Source organism: Equus quagga, chromosome 7 (assembly GCF_021613505.1).
Source record: "Equus quagga isolate Etosha38 chromosome 7, UCLA_HA_Equagga_1.0, whole genome shotgun sequence".
In the NCBI taxonomy this organism is placed as follows: domain Eukaryota; kingdom Metazoa; phylum Chordata; class Mammalia; order Perissodactyla; family Equidae; genus Equus; species Equus quagga.
Window position 1 is genome coordinate 62,561,711 of NC_060273.1, and position 23,993 is coordinate 62,585,703.

Here is a 23,993-nt window from a genome sequence, read left to right on the forward strand (position 1 = left end):
GTATTACCGTATTGTTACATGAACCTAGGCCGGTGTTTCTCCATCTTTGATGGACGTTGGGAGCAGGGAAGAAGCATGTGAAGAATGCAGATGCCTGGGCCCAACCCCACTGATTCTGATTGGATAAGTTTGGGATGGAGATTGAGCATCTGTTACCTTTTTACAAATTTTGCAGATGATTCTGATCCCATCAAAATGTGCGAACATTTGATGGAGAGCAAATAAACCTGCTATTTTGGTGAGAGGGGGTTCCTTGTTTTTGGAACTATGGCTTTTATGGAAGATTCTTAGAGAAGAAATACACATGAAGACGCTCACCTCTGAGGAACATTTGTGGTTAAGGTTCGCAGCAGACGCAACAGTTTACAGGGTTTCTGCAGTGAAGCAGCAAGCCTGGCTGGCGTGCCAGTGCAGGCGCACCTGCAAGGTCTGACCTAATCTACCCACCATTTTGGTTGATTAACCACCCAGAAATGTTGGAAACTATTTATATTTGAAGGTAAAACATTGTCAGTTTTTATCCCACAGCATACAGAATTAAAGAACCATATGGGGCCGGCCCCATGGTCGAATGGTTAAGTTCTCGCGCTCTGCTTCGGAGGCCCAGGGTTTCACCAGTTCAAATCCTGGACGTGGACATGGCACCGCTCGTCAGGCCACATTGAGGCAGTGTCCCCCATGCCACAACTAGAAGGACCTACAACTAAAAAAATGTACAACTATGTACCAGGGGGCTTTGGGAAAAAAAGGAAAAATAAAATCTTTGAAAAAAAAAAAACAACAGAATTAAAGAACCATAGAATTTTGGGAGTAAACCAGCCTTCAGAGTTCTAGATCTCTTGTCCTATTTTACAAGATAGCAAATTATTCAACTTGTCCAAGGCCACACAGTTGATGGCAAAGCTGGGCATAGTGCTTAGGGCTCCTGGATTCCAGTCTAGTGCTCTTTCTGTCATATCTGCTCATCTCAAAAAAATACCCAAATATCCATGTGTATCATGTCGCATTCAAGACAGCCATTTTATTAAATTTAAAAGTATTGTATGTGAGCTTTGGTGAGAAGGTGGAATAGAATTTCTGGGATATTATAATATTTAAAACTATCAATTTGACATAAAATTTTTGGTGAATTGTTTAAAGGGAAAACAGAGTAAATAAATAATAGTTGGGGTGCAGAATAAATCTTAATATATGGCAAGCCACAATCCATGAAGACGTGGAAGTTGGAAGCTGTTGGCTATAAAATGTCCTTGTATCATTTACTGGGAAAAGGCAAACTGTCTAGTTAGAGCCACAAATTGTGCTGACATGGGGTGACCCAGTTTGCAGGAAAAGCTGGGAAGTGTTTGAGATTGGGGAGGCAAGTTTTGGTTTAGAGAATTTTAAAATATAAAACTGCTTCCTTCCCGAGATAAGCATTACATCTTTCTGAGAGGCAACGCAAAACGGACAGACAGATATAAACATTATAAACTCCTGTTTTCTCAGGAGTTGTTGAATAAATCTTTTTCAAAGCCACTAGTCTTTCTTAAATCACCCCCAAACTCCTCCCTCTCCCTTTAAAAAAATGAAGCGCATTTTTTTACAGTTGTAAAAAACAAATGTTTTGTACAACTCCCACAGAAGCGAGCTCGAAAGCTGGAGCCTCTGCCTGCGTTCTCGAGTTGCTGACAGCGCAGGACCAATTTCTGAGTCCGTGTGTGTGAGGAGCGATGCTGACAAGGGAAGGCAGCCAATTCGCTGAGCTAATTTGTGTCACGAGAACATTTAAGACTTTCAATCTGAATTTTACGGGCCGAGAGCCTGCCTTCATGCTGTCGCCATATATCTTACGTTACGGGTTTAGGTTTTTGTAGTTTTTTCCACAGTTAAGAAAAAAATAAATAGCCTGAAGAAATGGGACCTAAGAACTGCATCTGTGCCTGGAGTGGACAGCAGCAACCAAAGGCCACCTGGTAATCTGGGGGGAAGGAAAAACCAACTTTTAAGAAATCTTTCTATAAGAAAGGACAGAAAGTGGTGTTAACTGCTTAGAAAAAGAATATTTTTAATAACATATGGAGCAGACACATACTTCATAAGTCCCAAATCCAAACACAAACTAACATTCTGCTTAGTCAAATGCACGTGCATACACAGCACATCATACTTTGAAGACAGAAGTGGACGAGTTCAGTGAACTCAGGTGCGGTGTGACTCGTTTAGAATCGGATCAGAAGGCGCAGTTACTAGCACACCGTCACAGGACATGGACTTTGAGGGTCCCCCACTATCCACCCTGGCCTGGGGGTGAGGGGACCAGTGTGTGCGTAATCATTCTCACTGAATCAGCCAATCTTTCTAGACTACTACCGCATGTTTAAAGAGATTTAAACAGAGTCTGAGAGCTAGGGAGCTGTCTCGCCTCCCTTTCCCCTTAGGCTTTGACCCCAAGACCTTGTGAACCCTGGATTCTAGGTAGCTCATGGTCCGTGTTTTCCAAACATCTGACGTGTTTATCCAAAAGAAGCACTACGTCCTTTTTTCTGATATTCTCCAACAAAATACCAGCTAACACTTGCCCTGTGCCAGGTACTCTTTTGATCCCTTTACACAAAATCACCCCTTAACTCCTTGCACCCACCTGTTGGCGTAGGTATTATGGTCCACATTTTCCAGATGAGGAAACTGAGGCACAGAGGCGTTCAATGATGTGCTTGAAGTCCAAAGTAGTACCTGGGCACTCTGGCTTCAGAGTCTGCTTAATCATCACATTATGGTGTGTCCCTATTCACAGACACAGGTTTTTCAGAGTTTTTCATTCTTATACTTAAAATTGGCAGAGGGCGTAAGGAAGCCATCTTAGGGACTCCTCCTGGACACTCCTATGGGCTGGGTACTTTGCAGGTTTCATTCTTTCAATAGCCATCACAGGTGGTCTCCATCAAACCCACCTCTGTTCTTGGATACGGACAACGGATGCTTTCTCAGTTCTGTGTAAAGTGCTGTTGAAATGTAGCTTCAACCAGTATCCCACCCCACATCCTTTTGCCCCCAATTAACTTACCTTCCCTACGTCCCCATGGCATCTAATCAACACATATTTGTAAGTAACTCCTAGGCCCCGAATGTGGGCTCCATGCCTGGGACAGTCCTGCCCTTATAGAGCTCTCAGAGTCCATTTGAGGACGCATAATTAAATAACACCAATAAAGTGCAATGAGCTCCTTGACAGGGAGCCCAACTTCTCCACTCACCTGTGGCTGTTTGTGAAGTCCATCGTTCCTAAGTCCAAAGTGACTAAGGACGGGTTTAAGCTTGTCACTCCTGGATTCATTTGCCATCGAAAGTGAGAAAACCTTCAAAATTTAAAATACAGTCATCCCTCAATATGGGGGGGATTGGTTCCAGGACCCCTGCAGATGCCCAGATCTGCAAATACTCAAGTTCCTTACATAAAATGGCACAATATTTGCATATCACCTACACACAGCCTCCCATATACTTTAAATCATCTTTAGATTACTTATAATACATAATGTAAAGGCTATGTGAAAAGTTGTTATACTGTGTTTCTTAGGGAATAGTGCAACAAAAAAGTCTGTGCTTGTTCAGTACGGACACAGCCATCGTGGGCCTTCAATCTGTGGTTGGTTGAATTCGAGGATTCAGAACCCATGGATATGGAGGGTCGACTATAGCTTTCTTGCCTTCTATGGGCGTATTTCCCCCCAAAGACCAGATTTATCAACACTGTGGCGACAGGTACTTGGAATCATAGAGTCCCGTAGTGTATTGGTTCTCAAACTTTGTTGCATATTGTAATCCCCTCGGGTCCTACCCCTGGACATTCTGGTTCACCTGGGCTAGGGCGACACCTCGGCATCAGAATTCTGAAAAGCTTCCTAAGGGATTCCTGTGTGCACCAAGGTTTGGAAATCGTAGCGTCCAAGAGATCAGCACTCGCTGCTGCTCTATGACTTTGATGCTTTGCAGATAGCCCCCGATGAGCCTGGGACCTTTGTACCCAGTGTCGCGGGATGGTGGCATGATTGCCTCCCAGACTGATCTTGCATTCTCAATGCCCAGGCTTCTCTGCGATCAGCCTCAGGCGAGCTGGTCTCTGCTGCGCTGCCAACCTCCTGACTCAGACTTGGCAAACTCGCACCCAGGGGCTAAATCCGACTGGAAACTTCGTTTGCTTTGCCTGGACAGTGTTTCCAAAAAATCTGAGCTAACATCTAAAAATTTGGAGATTTCACATAAAAAGTCTGGATTCCTGAGTTCTCTAGAAAAATTGGAAGATCCAAGCCCATTCCCACTGTAATATTCAACAGGAATTTGGGGGCTCCTGCCCTTAAACCAACATCTACTCCCCATCACCACCCCCTAGTTCAACAGACCCTACCCAGACCCCCTTCATTTATATTTATACTACCTGTGACCCCTGCAGGTTACATACCCAGGAATTACTCCTTTTTTTTTTTTTAGGGAGATTAGCCCTGAGGTAACATCTGCTGCCAATCCTCCTCTTTTTGCTGAGAAGGCTGGCCCTGAGCAACATCCATGCTCATCTTCCTCTACTTTATATGTGGGATGCCTACCACATCATGGCTTGCTAAGTGGTGCCATGTCCACACCCAGGATCCGAACCGGCGGATCCCGGGCCACTGAAGCAGAAGGTGCACACTTAACTGCTGCACCACGGGGCTGGCCCCAGGAATCACTCCATTTTGACTGCTTTTGCTCGCCTTTTGCTGAGTATTGATTCCATATGCACATGGTTTGCTTCCTGCTTGAATAGTTTCTACTAAGGTAGTGCTTATCTCTCTCTCTCTCTCTCACACACACACACCACTTCCCAGGTTTATTATCCTACTTCTGTATCCACTATTTCAGATCACTTCCACCTCTTTCTCCTTTTATACCTTCCTGACAGGATAGGGTTAGCAGGGTTGTCAAAACATCGCAAAACTAAGCAGAAACCAAAAAGTGTCTGGTAGACCAGGTTCTCAAATTCAAACGCTTACAGAGGTCAGGCTGGGGACCACAGAGACCTGAAAAGCTGTTGCTCTATCTGCGGGACTACCCTCTAGATAATAAGGCTCAACAGAACATTTTAGGATGACGGACATGTTCTGTATCTGCCCTGTCCCTCCTGGTAGCCACCAGCCACATGTGCCTATTGAGCACTTGAAATGTGGCCAGTGAGACTGAGGAACTGAGTTTCAAATTTTACTCAATTTTTATTAATTTAAATTTAAATAGCCACATTTGGCTAGTGACTACAATATTGGAATGAGTCTAGCTGGTAATGAGCTGGCTGAGCAGAAGTGAATGTGGGTCCACTGTGGCCAGCTGTTCCAATTTTTCCAAAGCATTCAGGAATCCATATTTCTAATGAAATCTCTTCCATTTAAAATGTTTGCTTGGGGGGTGAGCTCTGTGGCTGAGTGGTTAAAGGTCTGTATCCTCCAGTTCGGTGGCCAGGGTTGGCAGGTTTGGATCCCAGCTGCGGACCTACTCATCTGCCACGCTGTGGTGGCATCCCACATAAAAAGTAGAGGAAGATCATCATGGATGTTACCTCAGGGCTAATCTTCCTCAAGCAAAGAAAAAAAAGAAAAGGAGGATTGGCAAAGGATGTTAGCTAAGGGCAAATCTTCCTCACAAAATAAATAAATAAATAAATAAATAAATAAAAAAAATGTTGGCTCGAGGCTGGCCTGGTGGCATAGTGGTTAAGTTTGCATGCTCCGCTTCAGCAGCCTGGGGTTTGTGGGTTCAGATCCTGGGCTCGGACCTACACACTGCTCATCAAGCCGTGCTGTGGCAGCATCCTACACATGAAATAGAGGGAGATTGGTATAGGTGTTAGCTCAGCGACAATCTTCCTCAAGCAAAAAGAGGAAGTTCGGCAACAGATGTTAGCTCAGGGCCAGTCTTCCCTACCAAAAAAAAAAAAAGTGGCTCCATTTTTAAAATGTTGTGAAAGCTAAACAAAACACATTGATGGGATGAATCATGGTCTGTGACCACCCATGCATGTCCTCCACTCATTTAATTAATGAACATCCAAGGGCAAGGAGAAAAACTCCTTGCATATGTGTCAGTAGAAAGCAAAAGGCATAGTTAATGTGTTATTGCCCTGAAACTTAATCTTACTTGCACCAAGGAAAGTTTGTTGGTTGAAAGCTTATCAGTGGTAGAGTTTATATACATCCTATCCTGTGAAAGCATGTAACAAGGACACGTAGGCTGAGACATAATGAATGAAGAGAAGGTCTTCAGATGAGAGGAAACATCAAGGGCAAAGACCCAGAGGCAAGAGAGGACATAACTAGTTGGAAACTTAAAGATGTTTTATGTGTCTGCTCTGTCCAATATGGCTGCCACTACCCATGTGTGGCTATTCAAATTTAAATTTAAATAAAATTTCAAAAATTAAAAATTCAGTTCCTCAGTCACATTAGCCACATTTCAAGTGCTCAATAGCCGTGTGTGGTAGTGGCTGCCATATTGGACCTTGCAGATACAGAACATGTGCATCATTGCACAAGTCTACAGAGAAGCCCTAGAGCTGAGAGGGTGGAGGAGATAAAGGCAAGGGGTGGGGAGGAGTATTGTGAGAGAGGCCAGACAGATCCTTACAGATGTGACCATGAGGTCCTGAAGGGGCTGGTGTGTTACATGAGGAAGTTTGGACTTTGAGCTGAAGATCTGTCTTTTAGGAAGCTCATGCTGGTACTGTGTGGAAAATGGATTGGAAGGAGGACGAGAGCGGATGTCGGAGACCTGATAAGAGGCTGTGGTAGTGCAGGTAAGAGATGAGGATGCCCCAGCAGTCAGCATCCATCACCCACTTCAGCGTGCTTGGTCCAGGACCTATAGTACATTCATCACTTGCAGCGCCAGGTATAGAAAACTCACTCAAAATAATCCTAATTCTCCAGTCAAGGAAACTGAGGTTCATAGTGGTAAAACAAATTAAAGTCACAGAGCACACCACTAGTAAGTTCCAGAACTACGAATTTAATCCACGGCTGTTTAGTTCCAAAGCCTGATATTATTTTTTATTTTTATTTTCTTTCTATCCAATGCTCACATCAGCTTCCCTCACATCCAGAGAGTCACTCTCTCCAACTGCAATCTCACCAGCACTCCATTTTCTATACCTTTTACAATGAGGAGAATTACATTTCAGAGCATTTTTTTCTATAGCCAGGTTCTTCTATTCCAAATTAAGGGTAGTCACAGCTGGTTGCTTGGGTTCTATGCCAGAACCCAACATGGAGAAAAGTCTTTTGTATGTTATATTAAGTGTGTCAGCTTTTATAAAAATATGTGTGCCTTTGAGGAATTCTCCAGACATCTGGGGAATTTAAGCTAGTAATTTATAATAGATTTCATTGACTAGCATGAAAATTCCCTCATGAAAAGAGTGGGGCTCTCTCTCAAACTGCATGCACAGTGGAAAGAAACTTAGCTGAGACCTTGAAATTCTCAAGCCTCTAGGTGCAAGTTTATTTGTTTATTTTGCTCTTTTTTCATTTGTTTTTCGATAAATAAGGCACTTAAAAATGCCTTGAAATCAATTTTCTCTTTTTTTGGTGACTTTTATTTTGATATCAGTCGTTTCTGCAGATATGTAGTCGTTTCTCCACGTCCTCTGGCGATTGGGTCCAGGACCCCCCCGCCCCCGCAGATACCAAGCTCCCCGGATGCTCACATCTCTTACAGGAAATGCAATATTTCCATATAACCTAGTACATCTTCCCATATGCTTTAAATCGTCTCTCTCCTACGGATAATACCTAATACATTATAAATGCTATGTGAATAGGTGTTATTCTGTATTGTTTGCAGAATAATGATAAGGAAAAACGTCTGTACATGTTCAGTACTGACGCAACCATTGCAGGCCTTTCAATACGTAGTTGGCCGAATTCTAGGATGTGGAACCGTAGATACGCAGGGCCAACTGCAATTTCAAACATACAGAAAACTTGCTAGAATACTACAAAGAACCTCCGTGAACTCTGTACCTGTTGTTAACATTTTGCCACATTTGCTTATCATTTTCTCTGTCCACACACACGCACGCGCACGCACATTATTTTTTGAACCACATGAGTAAGCTGCAGATGTAAGGAAGCTTTATCCCTAAATATTTTAGTGTATATTTCCTAAAACAAGGACATTCTCTTACATAATCACAGTAAAATGATCAAAACAGGAAATTTAACACTAGTACAGTGTCCTTATTTAATCCACAGTATCTAATTCACAGGATTGTTCAAATTTCACCAATTATCTGCATTACGTCCTTTATAGGTATTTACAACTCCTTCCTTCCCCCACACCCTGTGCAGAATTAAATCCAGGATTATGCATAATGTTCAATGGTCATATCTCTTCAATCTCCTTAACCTGGAACAATTCCTCATGCTTTTTTTTTTTTTTTTTTTGATGTAATAACAGAGATTAGCTTACATTCAAGAGTTTTTTGTTTTTTTTAAAGTTAATTTTTATTGAGTTAATGATAGGTTACAATCTTGTGAAATTTCAGTTGTACATTATTGTCTGTCAGTCGTGTTGTAGGTGCACCCCTTCACCCTTTGTGCCCAACCCCCATCCCCCCTTTCCCCTGGTAGCCACTAATCTGTTCTCTTTGTCTACATGTTTAAATTCCTCATATGAGTGGAGTCATACAGAGATTGTCCTTCTCTATCTGGCTTATTTCACTTAACATAATTCCCTCAAGGTCCATCCATGATGTTGCAAATGGGACGATTTTATTCTTTTTTATGGCTGAGTTGTATATATATACCATATCTTCTTTATCCAATCACCTGTTGATGGGCATTTAGGTTGCTTCCATGTCTTGGCTATTGTAAATAATGCTGCAATAAACATTGGGGTGCATAGGACTTTTGGAATTGCTGACTTCAAGCTCTTTGGGATAGAGCATCCCAGTAGTGGGATGGCTGGGTCATATGGTATTTCTATTTTTAATTGTTTGAGGAATCTCCATACTGTTTTCTATAGTGGCTGTACCAGTTTGCATTCCCACCAGCAGTGTTTGAGTGTTCCTTTTTCTCCACAACCTCTCCAACATTTGTTACTTTTTGTTTTGGTTATTTTTGTCATTCTAATGGGTGTAAGGTGATATCTTAGTGTAGTTTTGATTTGCATTTCCCTGATGATCAGTGATGCTGAACATCTTTTAATGTGCCTATTGGCCATCCATATATCTTCTTTGGAGAAATGTCTGTTCATGTCTCCTGCCCATTTTTTGATTGGGTTGTTTGATTTTTTGTTGTTGAGTTGTGTGAGTTCTTTATATATTATGGAGATTAACCCTTTGTTGGATATATGACTTGCAAATACTTTTTCCCAGTTAGTGGGTTGTCTTTTTGTTTCAATCCTGTTTTCCTTTGACTTGAAGGAGCTCTTTAGGCTGATGAAGTCCCATTTGTTTATTCTTTCTATTGTTTCCCTTCTCTGAGAAGACATGGTGTCCAAAAAGATCCTTTTAATACTGATGTCAAAGAGTGTACTGCCTACATTTTCTTCTAGAAACCTTATGGCTTCAGGTCTTACCTTTAGGTCTTTGATCCATTTTGAGTTTATTTTGGTGAATGGTGAAAAAGAATGGTAAATTTTCACTCTTTTACATGTGGCTGTCCAGTTTTCCCAGCACCATTTGTTGAAGAGACTTTCTTTCCTCCATTGTAGGCCCTCAGCTCCTTTGTCAAAGATTAGCTGTCCATAGATGTGTGGTTTTATTTCTGGGCTTTCAATTCTGTTCCATGATCTGTGTGCCTGTTTTTGTACCAGTACCACGCTGTTTTGATTACTGTAGCTTTGTAGTATGTTTTGAAGTCAGGGATTGTGATGCCTCCCGTTTTGTTCTTTTCTCTCAGGATTGCTTTAGCTATTCGGGGTCTTTTGTTGCCCCATATGAATTTTAGGATTCTTTGTTCTAATTCTGTAATGAACGTCATTGGGATTCTGATTGGGATGGCGTTGAATCTGTAGATTGCTTTAGGTAGAATGGACATTTTAACTATGTTTATTCTTCCAATCCATGTGCATGGAATGTCTTTCCATCTCTTTATGTCATCATCCATTTCTTTCAGAAAAGCCTTGTAGTTTTCGTTGTATAGGTCTTTCACTTCCTTGGTTAAATTCACCCTGAGGTATTTTATTCTTTTTGTTGCAATTGTGAATGGTATTGTGCTCTTGAGTTCTTTTTCTGTTAGTTCATTATTAGAGTATAGAAATGCTACTGATTTATGTAGGTTGATTTTATACCCTGCAACTTTCCTGTAGTTGCTGATTATTTCTAAAAGTTTTCCAATGGATTCTTTGGGGTTTTCTATATATAAGATCATGTCATCTGCAAACAGCGAGAGTTTCACTTCTTCTCTCTCTATTTGGATTCCTTTTATTCCTTTTTCTTGCCTAATTGCTCTGGCCAAAACCTCCAGTACTATGTTAAATAAGAGTGGTGATAGAGGGCATCCTTGTCTCATTCCTGTTTTCAGGATGGCACTCAATTTTTTCCCATTGAGTATGATGTTGGCTGTGAGTTTGTCATATATGGCCTTTATTATCTTGAGGTAGTTCCCTTCTATCCCCATTTTGTTCACAGTTTTTATCATAAATGGCTGTCGGATCTTGTCAAATACTTTCTCTGTACCTATTGAGATGATCATGTGGTTTTTATTCCTCAATTTGTTGATGTGGTATAGCACGTTGATTGATTTGTAGATGTTGAACCATCCCTGTGTCCCTGGTATGAATCCCACTTGATCATGATGTATGATCCTTTTGATGAATTGCTGAATTCAGGTTGCCAAAATTTTGTTGAGAATTTTTGCATCTATGTTCATCAGCAATATTGGCCTGTAGTTCTCCTTTTCTGTGCTGTCCTTGTCAGGCTTTGGTATCAGCGTGATGTTGGCTTCATAGAATGTGATAGGAAGTATTCCATCCTCCCTAATTTTTTGGAATAGCTTGAAAATGATAAGTATTAAATCCTCTCTGAAAGCTTGGTAGAATTCCCCAGGAAAGCCGTCTGGTCCTGGGGTTTTATTCTTTTGGATGCTTTTGATTGCTATTTCAATCTCTTTCCTTGTGATTGATCTGTTCAGATTGTCTGCTTCTTCTTGACTTAGCTTTGGGAGATTATAGGAGTCTAAGAATTTATCCATTTCTGCTAGGTTATCCATTTTGTTGGCATATAGTTTTTCATAGTATTCTATTATAATCCATTGTATTTCTGTGGAGTCTATTGTTATTTCTCCTCTTTCATTTCTGATTTTGTTTATTTGAGCTTTCTCTCTTTTTTTCTCTATAAGTCTGGCTAGGGGTTTGTCAATTTTGTTTATCTTCTCAAAGAAGCAGCTCTTTGTTTCATTGATCCTTTCTACTGCCTTTCTTGTTTCAATAGCATTTATTTCTGCTCTGATTTTTATTATTTCTCTCCTTCTGCTGACTTTGGGCTTTGTTTGTTCTTCTTTCTCTAATTCAGTTAGCTGTAGTTTAAGATTACTTATTGGGGATTTTTCTTGTTTGTTAAGATGTGCCTGTATTGTGATGAACTTCCCTCTTAATACAGCTTTTGCTGTATTCCATGTAAGCTGGTATGGCACGTTATCATTTTCGTTTGTCTCCAGATATTTTTTGATTTCTCCTTTAATTTTCTCAATGATCCATTGCGTGTTCAATAGCACATTGTTTAGTCTCCACATCTTTGTGCCTTTCTCAGCTTTTTTCTTATAATTAATTTCTAGCTTTATAGCATTATGAACAGAGAAGATGCTTGTTATTATTTCAATTTTTAAAAATTTATAGAGGCTTGCCTTGTTTCCCAACATATGGTCTATCCTTGAGAATTTTCCGTGTGTGCTTGAGAAGAATGTGTATTCTGCTGTTTTTGGATGAAGTGTTCTATATATGTCTATTAAGTCCAACTGTTTTAGCTTTTCGTTTAGCTCCACTGTTTCCTTGTTGATTTTCAGTCTGGATGATCTGTCCATTGTTGTGAGTGGGGTGTTGAGGTCCTCCAGGATTATTGGGTTATCTTTGATATCTTCTTTTTGGTTTGTTAATAGTTGCTTTATGAACTTTGGTGCTCCTGTGTTGGGTGCATAGACATTTATAAGCATTATTTCTTCTTGATGAAGTGTCCCTTTGATCATTATATACTGGCCCTCTATGTCTCTCTTTACCTGCTATATCTTGAAATCTGCTTTGTCTGATATAAGTATTGCGACATCTGCTTTCTTTTGTTTTCCATTAGCTTGGAGTATTGTCTTCCACCCCTTCACTCTGAGCCTGTGTTTGTCCTTGGAGCTTACGTGTGTTTCCTGGAGGCAACAAATTGTTGCATCTTGTTCTTTAATGCATCTTGCCACTCTGTGTCTTTTTATTGGAGAGTTCAATCCATTTACATTGAGGGTGAGTATTGATGCATGAGGGCTTAAGGCTGTCATTCTGTGGCTCGTCTTCTGGTTTTCCTGCATTTCCTTTGTTTCTCATCCTGTGTGTTTTAGCCTACCCATTGACTTCTGCAATTTCTTATGCTGGGTTTCTTAGCTTTTTCCTTATTTATTTTTGTGTCTGTGTTCTGTTTTTTAATTTAGTGACTACCCTGAAGTTTGTATTCAGAATCTCACGGATAACATAGTCCATTTTCTGGTGGTCTCTTACTTCCTTAGCCTAGACTGTTTCAGTCCCTTTCCTCCTCCCCTCCTAAGTTATTATTTTCATCTCTTCATCCAACTTGTGTTGTGAGTTTGTGGTAAGAGTGATAAGATTGTCTTTGTTTTTGGTGATTTCCTTCCCTTTGTCCTAATGCTATAGTTGAATATTTGCTATCCTATTCTGATTCTACTATTTGTCTCCTTACTCTGTGTTTTGTGACCGCTATCTCCCTCTTTTCCTTTTTCAGGTATGAGAGCCTTCTTCAGGATTTCTTGTAGGAGGAGTCTTGTGGCTATGAAGTCCCTCAGCTTTTGTTTGTCTGGAAAAGATTTAATTTCTCCCTCATATCTGAAGGATATTTTTGCTGGATAGAGCATTCTTAGCTGAAGATTTTTATCCTTTAACGTTTTGAATATGTCATTCCAATCTCTCCTAGCTTGTAAGGTTTCTGTAGAGAAATCCACTGAAAGTCTGATAGGGGTTCCTTTGTAGGTTATTTTCTTCTGCCTTGCTGCCCTGAGCATTCTTTCTTTGTCATTCATTTTTGCCATTTTTACTGCTATATGCCTTGCAGTAGGTCTTTTTACATTGACATATCTGGGAGATCTGAAAGCTTCCTCCACACACATTTCTCTCTCAATCCCTAGATTTGGGAAGTTCTCTGCTATTATTTCTTTGAGCATGCCTTCTGCTCCATTTTCTTTTTCCTCGCCCTTGGGAAAACCGATGATTCTTAAGTTGCATTTTCTCATTGAGTCAGCTATTTCTCGGAGAGTTTTTTCAGTGTTTTTTTAGTCTTAGTTCTCTTTCTTCCTCTGTCTGGAGCCACTCAACCTGTATATCTTTGATTACGCTGATTTGCTCCTCTATGGTGACCACATGGGCATTCAGGGAATCCGTATTCTGTGTTATCTGATCCATTGTATTTTTCATCTCTAGTATTTCTGATTGATTCTTCTTTATGGTTTCAATCTCTTTTGTGAAGTAGCTCCAGAACTCGTTGACTTGTTTCTCTATATTTCCCTTTACCTCATTGAGTTTTTTGATGATAGCTATTCTGAATTCACTACCATTTGATTTACCTATTTCCAAGTCCTCAGGACATAATTCTGTGTTTTTATTCTTTTCTTTCTGGTCTGGAGCTTTTATAAATTGCCGGATGGTAGAGAAGCAGATTTTCCGCATAATGCTATTATTTGGTTGCAGTTACAGCCTGTTGCCACTAGATGGGGGTCGAGAATCTGATATTATGAGCCCTCTGCCTTCAGCTGAGATGGCAGTGCACAGCATGGGTTGGGGGGGGGGGCACTTTCTCTTGTGCACAGACCCAGGTTTCCCATCAGCTCTCGCTCTCTGGTTTCCTGGGGCCTTGGCTTATTGGGGTCCCCTCACATGAAAGCTTTCCCCCGTTAGAGGGCTTCCGTCTGGGCAGCACTGGCCCTGGGAGTCCAGGACAATTCCCTGGATGCGTGGCCCCTCCCCCACTCCTTCCCTCTTGGAGCCTCCTGTGGCAGTGATCCCAGTCTTTAGGGGAGGGAGCGAAGTTCTCTCTTACCCCATTCCAGCTCCCCCCAGGGGGTTCCAGCCTCTCTGCCCTCTGTCATTTGGCTGCTGTGGGTCTCTGAGGATTCATGTGCTATTAGGATATTTTTTGTTGGAATGTGGTTGCTCCTTTTTGTTGTATGTTGGAAGGGAGAGAGTCCCGTGCGAGCTCACTCCACTGTGATGCTGATGTCACTCCTCCTCTTACTTTTCTGACTTTCATGACATTTATGTTTTTTAAGAGAAAAACATAATGACAGCAATATATTATAGATTATGTATAGATTTGTATGCAGAGATTTATACATAATCTCTAATTTATACATAAATCTATGTGTTTAATATATTAATATAGTATCTACTATAGAATATATACTGAATATTCTCGTGAATTCTTACATAATATATAATTTATTGGGAAGAAATCTTCGAATGAAAGGGAACAGCAAGGACAAAGAACCTAAAGAAATTCTTTGTATCTGCTCTGCCCAATATGGTAGCTATAGTGAACACTTATACATATAATTGTTGTATGGATTATAGATGATGTAAGAATTCATGAGTCCATATTAATAAATAAATAAAAACATAAATAAATAATAAAATAGAGAAAGCCCTTCTTTCTGTAAAACAATGAAACTATAGAAAGGAATGACAGAATTAGAGAATTACCATTTTGCAACCATTATGGTAATAATTGATTCAAGCAAGAATTATCAATGGATACTAAAACTGTGGATAAAAGTTTGAAGAGGAAAAAGATATTTATATAGCCCCAAAATATTGCCCCACAAATCATTTATTAATTAGAAAGTAAAAGACAATAACTTTATAGTGGATAAACATGGAGGATATCATTTTAACCAAGCAGCCAAAGTTAGCGCCACCAGTGACAGAACAAACCGTCCTCATTTGCCTCTTTATATGATGCACTAAGGAGGGCACAACTTCACTTATGTGGTATTCCTGTTAAAAAATAAATCTATTCACGAGGAAACAGACAAACCCAAACTGAGGGATATTGTACAAAATAACGTTTGCTCTTTAATGAAAAAGTTGCTCAAATTGTGTTGCATCAAAAGTTGCATTATCGAAGAACACCACTAGATGTCACTGTGGCTTTGCAAGTAGCACAACTTTTATCCACGTTAAAGAACATCAGTTCTTTTGTAGGCTGCCTCCTTACTTTGACACCTTTGTGCACTGGACACATTTACCCAATTCCAACACATATAGCTTTGGGGAAGCTTCCAAGTTAAATAATGGTAAAAGCAGTGGAGGGGGAGGCAGCAGGCTGAGATTAAAGCCTGTCTTGGCCATTGCAAGCTTGTCTCCGGGCCTTGGTGTCCTCGGGTGTAAAATGAGGGGATTTGGTTGTTTGCTCCAACTCTCCTTTAGCTCTGCCAGTCTATGATTTCACGCTGATATTTTCTTAACTAAAATCGTTTCCGTACTCCTTAACAAGACTTTTGCCCAACTGCGTTGGACCCACTACTGGTCTTTGCTTTTTCCTACAGTACTCTAACTTACCCAATGCTTGTCTTTAAGTTGACTCAGTTTTTAAAAATGTAAATAAAGAAAAAAATTTATAGGCCGATCACAAATGGAAACCAGTTCACTTGCCATAAATAGAAGGCAGCCGCAAAAAGAAATATAATAAAAACTACATAGCGTCATTAAATTCGAGCTACATATATTGTCTGCCAAAGCCTCAGAGCCTGTGGCCTGCTCTGTTTTTCTTTTTTAATGGGAGGTGCTAAAGAGAAGTTGAAGACAGGCTAGCCCTGAGACCTTCCTCTTGATGGAAGCAAAAGAAGTGAGACTGGGAAGGGATCCTTCTGTCTGTGCGGTTCACTATTATTTAATCCGGTATCCACAAAACCAACCACAATACTTCGTATGCCATTTAAACCAGTCCCGTGCTTTCATGAGCTGTCCTAAGTTATATTATTCCCTTTCCTACTTTGAACTCCTGATTCTTCAATATTTCTAATAGACCGGAAATCACACATTATTGTTTTCTTCAATCTGTGTTTAAGCTTTCATTTTATTTTGATACTCCTTTCAGTTTCGTATCAGTTTAGCTTCCCTTTAGCGTTTATTTCAATTTGCTTTTACATTCAGTCTTCTTCCATTTAAGACGCTAACTCCCTTTTTAACAGAGGAGATGATATATACCCCTCTGCTGTCAATGTCGAAGCAATTATGTGCCACCAAATGGCTTGTGATTTGGCATCTTCTCCTGATAAAGGCTTATGATAGATAGGATGTGGCAGAGGTCAGGAATTCTGCTGGGTACAACCTGAGGGTATGCTTCAAATTGCTTGAGCTTTACCCAAATCCCCTAGGACACAATCAGAAAACTGGTCCCCTTCAATTTTGGTGCAGAGCTTTTGTCTTCATTCTTCACAAGGATTCAGAGTGAAGACATCCAGGGCTGAGCCCCCTAATTGCTCGCTTTACTCCCTCACGTTAGTGTAGCCCTCTCCTGCTTTGTATAATCTGTTATCATCACTAATTTGCTGGCTACAATTAGCATAGGGGATTGTATAGGAGTAGAGACAATTTCTTAGCTGGCCAATGTTACTAAATAATTTAAAAAGGGGAAGACAAAGAATTTCCATCAATTACGTTTTGTTTTCTTAAGGCCTGTGTTGCCATTAAGGAAAACCATTCTAAGGTAAGAAAAACAGGAAATTCGTAGAGATCAATACATCAATTATTTCCCACATTATAAAAGTCATTTTTTCGTAACTTTCTTTTCTTTGGCGAGGTGGTTTAATTTGCCATTAGAAGCCCAAAAGCTGAGAAGTCATTTTCACTGTTCAACAAAACAGATGCTTTTTGTCTTGCATGAAGCACTGTTCCCATCAGCAAAAAAAAAAAAAAAAAAAAGACAACCAGAGAGATTTCTTTTCAGAAGAAATTTTCATAAAAAGGTTGATTCTGAATCAATAGAAACTTTTTTTTCTATAGTAAATTCTATAGAACTATGCTCTTACCACCCACCCACCCCAATTCAGAGTAAGAACTGTTTTTCCCTTTTCTGTTCTCAGGTTCATTGCTGTAGCCATGCTCCAATTTAAACCAGAGTGAGCGGATATTGTAAGATTTCACGAGATTCACTAAATACACTAATGAAAATCAAATATGAAGCACGATTATTTTCTGGTGAGAGACTTACTTGAGATTTGCTAAAGAGTTCTTCAGTTTTCCTGTTGCCACATTTGTTCTTGATGTTGATGAATGTTTATGATTCCATTATCCTCTTTATGTTTACAGATTCTTACCCCCCATCCCCCCCCTCAACATTCACTGAATTGTTTTATTATGTGTTGACATCAGTGTTAATGGATGATGGTATTCTGGCAGAGTCTCCTTCCAAGGTTTGCTGAATATCACTAGTAAGTGTACTTTGAGCCCGTTTCTGGAACTGTATCCCCACTATACCGCCAGGGCTGCAAATTATACTTTAGTTCATTGTTTCAAAGTGTCTAGAGCCAACATGTCTGTTTGAGATACTGAGCCGAGTATTGTCTTCCCAGCACATCTATAACTATTGATTCCTATGAGAGAGGCTTAATTATATTTGCGCTTATCTTAGGACCACAGCATCAAAAGAGGCTTTAAAGATCCCTTCATCCCATCTGGTGCCCGGGTCCCTACCGTATCAGCCTTCTCTGGTGCAAGTAATAGAAACCAACTCTGGGCAAGTTAAACCAAAAAGGGTATTTACAGTATTAATAAAATGCGGCTCACGAAATTTAAAAATAAAATAGCCAAAGAACCAGCTTCTGCAGGGTCAGAAACCATATGGACTCTGGGGATCTAGGTAGTGCATACTAATTGGCAGTGTCTTTAAAAGTTAACCAGTGGTGACTCCTACGGGATATTTGGGGGAGCTTAAACTCCCCCTCACCCTGATTCTTAGGCTGGGCAGCTGAGACTTCTTACCCTTATTCCAAATGCCATGTGAAAGTAGTTTCAAGCTGGCCAGGAAATCCTGCCATCAAGCCGAATGCCACCCCCTCGCTTCTACAAAGAAATGCTAAGGCCGCCCCTGAGACAACCGCTAGGGGGCATCAGCTTTGCGTTGTCTCCTCGACTCCACCTTTGGACCGCTGCAGAAAGGAGGGTCCAGCGGAAGAAGGCCCATGTGACTCATCTCAGGTCATGACGTGACCACTCTTTGTCCAGGGCTATTGTTAAGTCAAGGTTGTCACAATAGGGGAGAGAGAAGTCCCACCAGGAGAACCGGAGATTGTTCCACGTGGGAGGAGGGATGGCCAAAAACCATGTGTTCACTAACCTTACTAAGAGAGTGACAATCTTCCAGTGACATGGGCTGTGCTGGCTCCTCAAGTACCTCTTGATGAGGCACTTGCGCTAATGGTGGAGTTAATACAGGGTTGCCAAAACCATTTTCCAAAAAGAGTGGAACATGTAGGCTTTTTTCTTGAGTCGTTTTTAAAAGCTTTATGAAAGTATAATTTATATGTAATAAAACTGCACATATTTAAAATGTGGTATCTTATAAGTTTCAACATACATATGTACCTGTGAGACCATTCTCATAGTCAGGTAATGATCATATCTGTCACCATCTATTTGCTTCATGTCCTTTTATAATCTCTCTCCCTGCCCTTCACAATGCTCCAAATAACCGTTGATTTGCTTTTCCTTACAATAGACACCTTTGCATTTTCTAGAATTTACGTGGTTGGAATCCTAAAATGTTTACTCTTTTTTCTTTTTAGTTTGTTCTATGTTTCATAATTACTTTGAGATCCCTCAATGGTATTATATGAATAGCTCATCCTTCTGGGGTTTTTTTGCTGAGTAATATTCTTATCTTTGGATATAGCACTATTAGTTTATCCATTCATCTGTTTATGGACATTTGAGTTATTTCCCATTTTTGACTATTGAAAATAAAGCAGGTACAAACATTTGTGTATAATTGTTAATATGGGAAAAAAGGAGTTTTTATTTTTTCCTGCCTCAAAGGAAATCTTTATTAATCATGCATGGTTCATAGATGTTTTTGAAAAGACCCAACTTTTTAGAAAAGCACAGTCCTCATGAGTGGCTTCACCTTTGCATCATGAATCTTGTATTCAAAGAAAATCAAAGTGGTACAATTTATTTACATGATGATACTTTCTAAATAAACTCTTTTTTAAAAAAAAGTCTGGTCTTCTCTTAAATGTTACAGCAAAACATATAAAATTGACAACAAATTATAGTTTACATTTACAGAAAAGCTGTAAGTGCGATTATAGATCATAAACGTATTATTCAATCAGTTTAGTAAGAAATTGGTTTCCCAATACATGATTGTGAAAAAGACATTTAAAAAATATCCAAAAATTTAATCCAAGTCTTACTCTCTACAAAGGAAACTGTGATTTCCGTTCATAAAGAGCATGCCCACCCAGACCCCATCCTACAGGCTGGGCGCCCCTGCATCACCTTGTTTCCTTTGTTGCTTCTAACCTGCAACGTGAGATGCTGTGCAGTAAAAGGGGGAGAACCATTTTACTGGAATAGATGAGATATTAGAGCCAATGTTGCTGAAGTTAGGGTGCTTTTCAAAGAGCCATTCCAAAAAAGAAGAGGTGCCGAATTGCTTTCACACGTTACACAGTGAAGTGATGACTATTAAAAATGCTTCTCACCCCCTGTAGCCTCACCTCAAAGTGTGGGCGATCCGCTTTCAGTTCCGACGGCGCCAAGCCTGCCTTTCCTCCAGCAGAATTCAGCCGCCCTTGCCTTCTACCCGCTGATCCTCACTCCACCTCCTTGCGTCCATCCAAAGCAATCCTTCAGATGTTTGATGTCAGCTCGCAAGTCCCTCTCTCCTTCTCCAGACTTTTCTGAGCTCTGAACTTATTTTCTCTCCCTGGGAGGCGCTTGCTCCAGATCCTTATATGGCCAACTCCTTCTCACTCTTCAGTTCTCACTCAAATGTCATCTCCGCAGAGAGACCTTCTCTGGCAGAGCTGGCTCAGGGCCCTCCTCCCCAGTGCTTCCCTCTAGCCACCAGCCTGTTCTTCATACTCTTTGTTGTAATCTGAAATTACCCCTTTTTTGGACTTACTTTTCACTGTCTTTCTCCCCATAAGCTGTAAACTCCATGAGAACAGAGACGTTCTCTGACTTTGTTACTGTATGCTCATTGTCTAGAACTGCTGTTTATACTAAAGTTGCACAATAAATATTTATTGACTAAATTAACAAATTAATAGTGTGATTTATACAGTTTTTATTGTAATATATAATATACATGCTGAAACATGCATGTATAAAACTACATATATTGTTTAAGAAATGGTTTTAAAGTGAATATTTGTTAACTACCATTCAAATCAAGAGATAGAATAGTATTGGCATCCCGGAAACCATCCATGTGATCCATGTGTCCACTTCCCTCCACAACCGCCCCTTCCTCCTCTGAGAGGTAATGACTATCCTCACATAGATGATAATTATTTACTTGCTTTTCTTCACAGTATCACCACCGATACACTCATCCTTAAACCATGTAGTTTAGTTTTGCCCGTACTTAGAGCAGATGTAAATGGAATTATACTGTACATACTCGTCCACATCTTAATTATTTCAGACTTCGAACTTCTGGCGTGATGGAGTGAGAAGGTTGACAAATCTTACCTTTGAAAAACAACTGTGAGGGGCCTGCCCTGTAGCGCAGTGGTTAAGTTTGTGCGCTCAGCTTTGGTGGCCCAGGGTCCACTGGTTCATATCCCAGGTGTGGACCTGCACACTGCTTATTAGGCCATGCTGTGGCAGGCGTCCCACATATAAAGTAGAGGAAGATGGGCACGGATGTTAGCTCAGGGCCAGTCTTCCTCGGCAAAAAGAGGAGGATTGGTGGCAGATGTTAGCTCAGGGCTGATCTTCCTCAAAAAAAAACAAAACAAAACAAAAAACAACTGTGAGGTTCATCAGAATCTCAAAAACAACCATTTCAGTGCTCTGGAAATTGACCAAAATCATACTGATGAAATCTGCTGAACTTTGGGTAAGAACAGCATGAGTCTGCGGCCTTGTTGCCTAGGCTGCTCTCATCCCCTCTTTGCCCCCCAGCTTTATGGTGGTAGTTCATCCAGGTTGCACTAGCCCAAGAAAACCAGTAGCCTTGTTGCTGTCACCAGAAGGGGCTCCTTGATTTGGATCATTGTCCATTAAAGGTGTCAGTCTTGGTGCCAAGCAGATAGGGAGAGCCAGCAGCTCCACTAGCCTGAGCTCATGGGCCCATTTAGGGCAAGCAATGGACTAGCAGGCTGCCAAAACTTAACAGGGATGTACAGACGTGAGGCAGCCATGGGGGCAGAAGACACATGCTTTTCAAGTACACATGGAACATGCTCCAGGAGAGATCATATAGTGAATCACAAAACAAATCTCCATACATTTTAAGAGACTGAAATCAAACAAAGTTTTTTTCTCTGACCACAACAGAATTAAATTAGGGGTCAACAGCAGTAAGAATTCTCAGTAAATATCAAATATTTGGAAATTAAGCAACACACGTCTAAATAACCCCTGGGTCAAGGAAGACATCACGAAGGAAATTAAAATATTTTTGAACTGAATGAGAATGAAAACACAATATATCAAAGTTTGTGGGATGTATTGAATAAGCATTTAGGGGAAATTTTTAGCTTTAAATACCTGTATCAGAATAGGTGAAAGATCTCTAATCAATAACCTAAGCATCCTCCTTAAGAAACTATAAGCAGGAGGTAAATAGTAAAGATTAGACCAGAAATCAATGGAATAGAATCCCTCTCCCAACAGAAAAAAATCAACGAAAGCAAAACTTGGTTCTTTAAAAATATTAACAAAATTGACAAATCCTTAGTAAGTCTGAGAAAATAAAAGAGAAGATGCAAACTGCTAAAAATCAGCAATAAAAGAATAGACATCACTACCAACCCTATAGAAACTAAAAGAATTATATGGGAATATTATGAATAACTTTATGTCAACAAATTAGACAATTTCGGGGAAATGGACAAAATTCCTGAAAAACTCAAATTGCCAAAACCGACTGAAGAAAAAATAGAAAATATCAGACCTGTTAGAAAGAAAGAAATTGAACACCCATGTTCATAGCAGCATTATTCACAATCACCAAGGTGGAAACAACTCAAGTGCACGTTGACAAATGAATGGATAGCAAAATGTAGTACATACATGAAATGGAGTATTATTCAGCTTCAAAAAAGAGGAAATTCTGACATATACTGCAACATGGATGAAACTTAAGGACATTATGCTAAGTGAAATAAATCACAAAAAGACAAATACTGCGAATCCATTATTATATGCAGTGCCTAGAGCAGTCAAATTCATAGGGATAGAAAGCAGAAGGGTACTTCCCAGGGGCCGGGGGAGAGAAGAACGGGAGTTATTTAGTGGGTATAGAGTTTCAGTTTTACAAGGTGACGAGTTCTGGAGATCGATCGCACAGCAGTGTGAATGAATGCACGTAACACTACTGGACGGTACACTTAACAATGGTTAAGATGGTAAATTTTATGTTATGCATATTCTACCACAATTCAAAACAAAAAAAGAAGCCTGGTTGGAGAGCACAAGACTTCAACACTTGTCACTACTCCTGTATAAACACAATGTACCCCAAAAAATTTTAAAAGAGAGAGAGAAGTAAGGAAATTGAATCAGCAATTAAAAATATTCCCATAGAGAAAAGTCCAGAAGCAGAAGATTTTTTACTGGTAAATTCTATCAAATATTTAAAGAAATAATACCAAACGTTCATGAACTTTTTCCAAAAATAGAGGAGAGACTGCTTCTAAACTTACTCTGTCAAGCCACTACTTTCTTGTTACCAAAACCAGAAAAAGAACTCACAAAAAAAGAAAACTACAGACCAAGCTGGCTCATGACCATAGATACAAAAATTCTTAACAAAATATTAGCAACTTGAATTTAGCAATATATAAAAAGGATTATACCCTATGACCAAGTGGGATTTATTTCCGGAATGTTAGGTTGGTTTAACACGTATTTCTGTAAAGTATATATCAGGGAGTGGAATTGCTGGATTATAAGGTAAAAAATTTTGTAGATAAAGCCAGACTGCTTTCGGAAGCAATATGACTGGTTTTGCTACAAACAGAGAAGACAGGCGCACAGCAGGCAGATGGCCATGTGAGGGCAGAGGCAGAGCCAGGAGTGGTGCTGCCGCAGCCTGGGGCTAGCAAGGAAGCATTCTTCTCTAGAGCCTTCCGAGAGAGCTGGGTCTGCCAACACCTGGGTTTTGGATTTCTAGTCTTCAGAACTGTGGGATAATAAATTCCTGTTTTAAGCCACAGTGTTTGTGGTAGTCCGTTAACGGCAACCCTACAAATCTAATACACCTTAGAAACGACAACCTTCGTAATTATCTTACCCAAGTCGAGAAGTCATCAGAAACTCTACCCATTCCTGGACAAACAAGGAGCACAAGGAGACCTCAGACAAGAACCTTTGATCACTTCTGCATTTCCTCTCTTCCAGCTCAGATGCTTTTGCTGTGTAACACCTTAAGTCAATCCCTTTCTCCTTCCCTAGATATTTTCATTACCATTTTATACAGCTGATGCTTATTTTATTCAACCGAATTCCCTACTTTCTTTTTTCCACAAACTTTCTTGCATCTCAGATCTTTTGTCAGCATCACCTTCTTTCTGCCTGAAGCACTTCAACGGTTCCTGTAGCGAGAATCT

General features: G+C 40.2%; 1 long non-coding RNA gene across 1 annotated transcript in view; it reads right to left on the bottom strand.

The window, feature by feature from the left end:
- Window positions 1–20,073, bottom strand: part of LOC124242066 (uncharacterized) — a 28,905-nt gene extending 8,832 nt beyond the window's left edge. The window contains exons 1-2 of the long non-coding RNA XR_006889374.1: window positions 19,929–20,073; window positions 3,237–3,338 (exon numbers count right to left, since the gene is read on the bottom strand). This is a non-coding gene — a long non-coding RNA (uncharacterized LOC124242066). The remainder of the gene's footprint in view (window positions 1–3,236; window positions 3,339–19,928) is intronic.
- Window positions 20,074–23,993: the final 3,920 nt, after the last annotated feature.